The 8819-nt window shown below is 34.1% G+C and overlaps 1 long non-coding RNA gene across 1 annotated transcript; it reads right to left on the bottom strand.

The window, feature by feature from the left end:
- Window positions 1-507: 507 nt before the first annotated feature.
- LOC127702039 (uncharacterized) lies at window positions 508-2978 on the bottom strand. Its single transcript, XR_007982268.1, has 3 exons — window positions 2861-2978; window positions 2270-2323; window positions 508-896 (listed from the first exon to the last, which is right to left on the bottom strand). It is a non-coding gene; the product is annotated as an uncharacterized LOC127702039 (long non-coding RNA).
- Between the last annotated feature and the right edge of the window lie 5841 nt (window positions 2979-8819).

Here is an 8819-nt window from a genome sequence, read left to right as displayed (position 1 = left end):
TTGCTTCCATTTAGGGAACGACCTTATAGTGTTAAATTTTGAAAAAAATAATTTTATTGATAGCGTTGAAAAATTTTCTGACTCAGAAAAAAAACCATAACCCCCTCCCTTGAAGTTAAATGGTTGCTCCCTTACCCAGAGTATCAGAGGATGAACATCCGGGATGGTCAAATCAAGAAATTAACCTTGAACTGTAGCATTGGACTTTCGTAAGGGCTTTTTTGTCTTTTGGCATTACAGCAAACCAAAATTTCCATGATGACCATCAATTATAAATAAATCGACTTGTAGGGTATATATCAATGAGACAGCAACCCAACCACAATATTAACCAAAATGACATCTAGAGGGTAACCTAGAGTCTTCAACAATAGACAGATGTCTATACAAAATGTCAAGCTCTAAATGGCCCCAGGACTATAAATTCTGTAAATTATTTCAACAGAAACTATCAACGATCTGCCACCTAATTCTCCAGTGTGTAACATAATTACTAAGGTAAGAAAACAAAATATGGACATTTTAATTATAATTTTGATGTCAACAACAATTAACAATATACATAATTTATATTCAATGCCCAGTCATCTTATCAGTTATAGAACTAACAAAATTACAAAAGATCAATCATTTTGTAAAAATGAATTTCTGTATAACAACTAACATTACAAATCACTCATATATGATAACTGTAATTGTTTTGATCATCATGGTTGTAGGAATGAAAGGCAGATGGTAAATAGCAAGTTAGAATGAACTCATGGAATGTCATGTCACATCTGGTCAATGGATAAACTACATGGTCAATCTCATTTGTCCTTCTTGTCTTTTTCAAATTGCTTGGCATATTCCCTGACCTGTGTCCATACAGAGCTAGGATCATCTACCTTTGGTATCTATCAAAATATAAAACATTTTTTTGCAATAAACACAATTACTCAGGAGTTCAATCAATTGTAATTTTACTCAGGAGTTCAATCAATTGTAATTTTATTGGATTGTAAAAGTATTGTCCATGGCACATTTTATACATTCACAAAAACTCCTAACACTGAAAATAAACATCCATTGACAACTGGGCAATGAAGCTTTAAGTGATAACAAAGACTTTCTTTAAATCTCATTGGAATTAATTAATTGATAACAGGGTATTTCTTTAAATCTCTTTGGAAGTGCTTTTACTGATAACAAGGTCTTAAAATACATAAAATACACAGTCTCTGTACTATCACTTGTTGCATTAGTGATGTCATGATGATTGATTTGTCCTTTTCTCCTGGCATGATATTGTACACATGATTGATTTGTCCTAGTAATGTTGATTTTTTATGTGTGTAACATTGTTATTGTTGATTTGCTGATATTTCACTGTCCAAAGCTAGAGGATTAATAATTCACGAACTAAATTAGCCTTGCCACAATAAGTTTGTGTGCCAATTATTCCAGCCAGTCAAAAATAAAATCATATAACAATGTATTAATTTCTAATTATACTAGAAATTCTTAAATTATGAATAAAGAAGGCAAAATGAGAAAGCAATCATGATTTTTGTGACAATGATAAGACAAGCATTCATATCAAATGTTAAGCTATCATGTATCACATGTTGTAAAAGTAGATTTTATCCAATATATATATATATATATAAGTGAAGATTTACCAATAACTTGTTTTCTACATTTATATCCTTTCCATCCCCTTCCAGGCACACTTACATAAAAAAAATATTGAGAAGCAAAAACTGACCAGATCTTGACTGTGGATAACCCATAATATGTTTGTTAAAAATCTTATGAATTGTTTCACATCAATTTGTGGGAGTTTTAGATGATGGCATATCATTTATAGGATTATTGTCAAAGGATGTACATAAGTACAGTGTTTCATTAACCTTCAGATGCTAATATTAAACTTTGGTGAGTGACTGTCTCATTGGAAATTAAACCATACAATGTATCTCTATATTTTAATATTAATAGAATAACTAATCCAAGAATTCAAATGTAGAAAAATATTCCACCAGTGACAGAACAACAATCCATGAATATGATATCGATGAAGTACATGAGTTAATTATCAGTGTTGATCTGTCACCAGTTGTGTTAATTTATGGATACATTTGTAAGTTGTTCTTTTCATTTTTATTACATTGACTATTAACTTTCCCTATGCATTGTCAATTTGTTTTGAAGTAACATCACAGACAATATGTATATACCTTGATAGCTACCATTGTAACTACACTTATGCACTTATATCAAATATTACCTGATAATGCTGGTCAATATAAATTCCTACATAAATTCCAACCACAAAGGAAAGCTGAAAACAAAACAAAACAAAAATTAGTGCGTTTTTCACCAGAAGATAATTTTTGGCAGCCAACCAAGTAATATATCAGGAAAATTTTCTTGACCTCTATGACCATGATGAACCAGTTTTTACTTTGATGGGATTTTCAATTGTAGCTGTCTTTCTGCCAATCTCTATTCAAAAGATGTTTTGTTGGCTCTAGTGGTGTTTCCAAAGAGTGTTCAATCTTCTTTTTTTCATATATATATGTACATATATTTCAGCTTTTATTTTTATTTTTAAAATTTTTGTTTTCCAATGATTGGTATTTTTCTACGACTGGCATAGGAATATCAGTAAGATTTCGAAAATCATCTTATATTAAAATAAAACTATTTCATGTATTGATTTGCAAGATCACGCTTTGTGTTGGTTGAAAGTATACTATCCTGAAATTCAAAAGGGATTCCCATCGACATTGACGACAAAAATATTTGTTGGTGCTTATATTTTTTAATAACTAGCAGTGCATTATCATTCTAAATCAACAAAGTTATGTAAACTTACCAACTTTACAAACATTTGTTTTTATCTTATTGTCCAATTATTATAATACTTCAAACTTTCTTTTTTTTTAGACTTTGGTTTCACTTTTCAGAAGAGGAAGTTTACCTTTAAATACTAATTTTCGAGACGGACTACTTATCCGGAAAATTCAATTTCGGTGTTCTTTAATCTATTTTATAATTCATGGACAGCTACAGATGCAACCCAACAGGAGAAACTTTGAACGACACTCATTTTTTTTTTTTTAAATTTAGAAATGATTTTACAAGGATCCATCAAATGCTCCACGAAACAATTCCTAATTATCAAAAACTCTACCTCCTCCCCCATCAGTTTGAAAATAAGAATAGAGGGGTAACATTATACTAACTACAGTACTGGCCTTCAAAAATATTGTGATGAGATATATTCTACCAGTGGTGTCAATCAGATGTGGATTCTCAAAAATTCTAAAGATCTACTGCTAAATCTTAGCCCACAATCTCTGCAATTTTGCAGCAACATTAAGACCTTTATTTTTTCGATGCTACACTTTACACTACTATTCCCCATGCTCAAATTGACAATTGAAAGATAGACTTCACGTGACAATTGAAAGATAGACTTCACCGACTCATTAAACAGAGCTTTTCCTATAAAAATGGGAAGCGTAGATATAAATTTCTTGTTTTGGGTTATAATAATTCTTATTTTGTGAAGAACCACACTGATTCTATCAGAAAATACACTGTTCAAAGATGATATTATCAAAATGCTGGACTTTTTAATCGACAATATATTTGTTGAGTTTGGAGGATTGATATTTCAACAGACAGTCAGTATTCCAATGGGTCCTAATTGTACACCCCTTCTGGCCGACTTGTTTTTGTACTCGTATGAATCAGAATGCATTCAGAACCTTCTAAAAGACAAAAAGAAAAAACACCTTGCAAAATTCTTTAATTTTACTTTCAGATATATTGATGGTGTCCTATCACTGAATAACCCATATTTCAGTCAGTACTTGCATCTCATATATCCCAGTGAACTTGAAATAAAGGATACTACTGATACCAGAAAGACTGCTTCATACCTTGAACGTTTCCTCAATATTGACACAGATGGACGACTTCACACTAAAATCTATGACAAACGGGATGACTTTCAACTTCCCAATAATCAATTTCCCATTTCTCAGCAGTAACATACCCTCTGCTCCATCGTATGGTGTTTACATATCTCAATTGATACGTTATGCTCGTGCATGTTCACACTATACGCTCTTCATATACAGGAGTGTGCTCCTTGCGCAGAAACTGTTCCAACAGAGTTATGAGGAGGAAAGATTCAAAATGACACTCCGTAAATTTTATGGCCACCATCACGAATTGGTTGATCTATACGATGTGTCTGTATTTAAACTAACTAATGAGATTTTTGCCATGCACGTCTTAGATTGTGGTTTAACATCTATGTCGTCTGTCTGCTAAGTACTGAACGTGACCTATTCCCGAATATGACTGTTTTGCCGAGTGTGAATTTGCATTGCTATACGACGTGTCACTGTATTTTAAACATCCAACTATGTGATATTTCTGTTGTGGTGTCGAACTTGGTTTCGATTGGATAATGTGTTATGTCTTATCGTTTGTAGTCCAAATAATTATAAAATAGCCTTTCAATACCATCATTATCATGATAATATGATTGATTTGTTGTTGGTTGCTTTAACGTCCAATGGCAAATATTTCATGCATGTTCAGGACGAGAACAAGTTAACAATAAATACAATAGGTAGGTCCTGTAATAGAGGCCGTCCGGGATGAAGGTCGGGGGAAATTTGGATTGCCACGGGAAAATGAGGGTATATTGGATAAGGACAAAAATTTATCCTTGCAACAGGCCACCTACTGACCCCTCAAAGAGTTGTTGCAAGGGTTCTTAACGTGCAAAGAACGTGGCACTCTCTTTACACGAGGCATCGGATTTAACGTCCCCATTCTGACCGGACGTGACTGCGAACTTGTACATCCCGCACAGCCAAACGAACGCCCCACTTCAGCGAGGGTTTTACCGCCGGTCGGAGGGAGACCAATGGTGACCATATTTCTATTCCCCAGTCACCCTTGGGGGATAACTGTTTGGACTAGTATTATGAAATAAGTCACTGTTTGTGATGTCCAGTGCTGTCTGTCGTTAATGGAAGATGTTCGTTGTTATTCTGCGGTTTACATGTTGTATCGACTATTATGTTATTTATTTGTGCGTTTCTCTGTGATGATCGAGTGTTCTTGCGTGTGTTTGTGCTGTATTTCTGTCATTTTAGCTTTTTTTTTTAACATTGCCATATAAGCGGGAGGTTTGGCTAGCCATAAAACCAGGTTCAACCCACCATTTTTTCTTAAAATGTCCTGTACAAAGTCATGAATTTGGCAGTTGTTATCAAATAGTTCGTTTCTATGTATGTTGGCGTTTGTTTTTGTTGCACTTCAGTGTTTCTGTTGTTCCTTTGTTTTCCACTTATAGTTGATGTGTTTCCCTCGGTTTTAGTTTGTAACCCGGATTTTCTTTTCTCTCAATCGATTTATGACTTTTGAGCAGCGGTATACTACTGTTGCCTTTGTCTGCCATTTAATGCTGATAAGAGCAAGAAGACATTAAATAAGTTAAAAAATAACTTGCTCAGTCCCCACAAAGACAATATTCCCGATGACAAGGATTCAACCAACAGCATATTGACCTCAAGTTGCCATTACATTGAACACTGATATATTGACCTCAAGATCAGTGCCCATATAAAGACCTCAAGATGTTCTGAGATTCCCGGAATGCCCTATATATATAGACATCAAGATGACAAATTATTGATGAGACAAATAAAAGAGGGGCGAAAGATACCAGAGGGACAGTCAAACTCATAGATCGAAAATAAACTGACAACGCCATGGCCAAAAAACAAAAAGACAAACAGACAAACAATAGTACACAAGACACAACATAGAAAACTAAAGACTAAGTAACACGAACCCCACCAAAAACTGGGGGTGAGCTCAGGTGCTCCGGAAGGGTAAGCAGATCCTGCTCCACATGTGGCACCCTTCGTGTTGCTCATGTTATTACAAATCCGGTAAATAGTCTAATTCGGTAGGTCATATTCGTGGTGAAAAAGGAAGTGGATTGTAATTACGACATAAGTAACATATCCGATATCATCTGTGAAACAGTTATTCCATAACGGTCAACCATGCAACTCGTGATGGCGTCCGTAAAATTTACGAAGGGATGATTTCAACTTCACCATTTGGAACTCTTGGCGTAATAGCTTCCTTGTGAGCAGCAACCCTCTATCAAAGAAATCATGATAGGAAATACAAGCCCGGGAATATCGTATTAATTGGGAGATATATACTATGTATGCAGGCGCTGCTGGAATGTTGCTACATAGAAATGGAAAGTTCACAATTGGGAAGCTGAAATCATCTCTTTTTTCGTAAAGTTTTGTTTTCAACCGACCCTCATTGTCAATTTCTAGATGTATGTCAAGATATGAGGCAGATTTAACTGTATCTGTTGTATCCTTTATCTCTAGTTTGATGGGATAGATGCGTTCAACATAGTCACCAAATTTTGAATTATTTAGTGAGAGAACATCATCTATATAGCGGAAAGTAAAGTTAAAGGATATTGCTAACTTCTTATCTTTCTTCCTAAGAAGTTCCTGTACGAAGTCAGCCTCATATTAATAAAGAAACGAAGTCGGCAAGAAATAAGGGACTTCAAAATGTACAAAAAGTGTATTTAATAATTATAAGGTTAAATACTGTAGTGGTTACAAGACTCCTGAAGACCTTCGGCCGACTAGATGTCCTAAAATTGAAGGACCATACACTAATTTCAGATCCCTTCAAATTAGTTTAAAATACCTTTTCATGAAATGCCTAGAAAAGACAACTTGAAATGCTGCTATTGTACAATGAATTAACTAGGGACCTCTACGGGACTGAATCGTACATTAACTGGGGACCTGTACGGGACTGAATCGTACATTAACTGGGGACCTGTACGGGATTGAATCGTACATTAACTTGGGGCCTGTACGGGACTGAATCGTACATTAACTGGGGATCAGTACGGGACTGAATCGTACATTAACTGGGGACCTGTACGGGACTGAATCGTACACATACTAGGTTGGAGGACTTTTCACTTAATTCTTCCGCCAAGTCTGTCTCATAGCACAATGGTAGCATATCGATTACAAATTTTATTTCCAAAATTAATATTCACGTAGTAAATAAACGATTCGCCAAGATAATGACTGCTTGCGCGAACAGTTTACTAAAAAAGCACATTTTGGGATATTGAAAACACCTTTTTTATGCACAAATGCATTGCCTATACACTCAGAATGCGGTTGTTAACATGGAAGTCAAAATAACAGATAGTATATCTCATTACAGAAGGGATTGAATGAGAATTAAGTTAAACAAATAAATAAACTAATGTTTCTTCATTTGTTCGCTTAAATGGTTTCTATTCCATCATCAAAAAGAAATAGATTCAAGGTGCCTTATTAATCCCAGACACACCATAGATATGAAATGGGAAGACAACTTTAAACAAAAATCAAGAAATATGTTAAGATTGCAATATACTTGCATCCATAGAATAGAAAATGGGAACGGGTAATGTGTCAAAGAGACAACAACACCGGACCAAACACCAGAAAACCGCACAAGGCCACCAATGGGTCTACAACGCAACGAGAAAATCCCGCAATATATTTAGAATGCTAGAGTACTTTTAATTAATTGTCAAGTATTGCGTATTTGTACCGTTTGGTATTCAGATTTCGAACTTTTATTCTGTTTGAGAGTTTGTCGGCCCAGTTTACACATCAATGACCTCTAGAAAAGTTATGTTTTTTTCTAACTTATTTTTTTTTTTTCAGAATAAAAATTTCATTTGTCATTAAAATCGAGTTTTACTCAATTTACACAGAGACTAAGTTTAAAGGGAGAATGAAAATTTATCTATGAGCTACCAAAATCACACGAAAACATTCGCCGCGCATTACGCAGAATTCAGTTCATTTTTGTTATTTATTTATTTTGTCAGTTTATATTTCATTATTATTCATTTATACGTCTTCGTCAAGAATATTCCCTCTTTCTAATTGTTTATCTATATGTATAGTATTCATTTATAACTCTTTATTTTGGAGTGATAATTGAGGGAATTGTTTTTGCTCCCAAAAATGTGTGTGAAGTGCGACTGTGTAAAGTAAATTATGATTAGAATAGACTTGGATTCAGATAGATGATTGATTTGTGGTTCATTAACGGTGGCAAATATTTCATGTATATTCAGGACGAGAACACATCAGATTAACAATAAATCCAATAGGTGTGTTCTGCAAAGTGGGTAGTCTGGGACACAAAGTTGACCGGGATGAAGGTCGGTAAATTAGGACATCCAAAAGAAAAAGAGGATATATTGTCGCGTGACAGGGGTAGATCTACCATCTTTGAACCCTTCGAAACTAAACGAGAATTCTGATAGACCAAATGAATAAATTTAAAACGGGCCTTTTTAAACATTTGATAAAACTAAGACGAGGAATATTTAAATAAGCCGAATACCGTAAATGGCAATGAAATTATAGGTATCAGTTACAATAAATAAATAAAATGTGGAATTACGTACACAGTTTGTTTGTTATGAAATTTACCATGACTAACCGTGATCTATTAAACTTAGCATACCCAGTTAGGACACTGCAAATTATAATCGTCTTACATTTGTTTTAACAGAAGGCAATAGTACAACAATATTAGAACAAAAATTCAATAGATTTAGGTCATTATTTAAATAGCTTAACATTTCAAATTATGATTAAGAATAATATAAAATAATATTAATAATATTAAAATAATTTGGTGTGATCAGTGATCCCTTTAAAGGGATTATACTAACAGAG

Source organism: Mytilus californianus, unplaced genomic scaffold (assembly GCF_021869535.1).
Source record: "Mytilus californianus isolate M0D057914Y unplaced genomic scaffold, xbMytCali1.0.p SCAF_5, whole genome shotgun sequence".
NCBI classification, from domain to species: Eukaryota; Metazoa; Mollusca; class Bivalvia; order Mytilida; family Mytilidae; genus Mytilus; species Mytilus californianus.
This window is presented reverse-complemented; position numbering and strand designations above follow the sequence as displayed.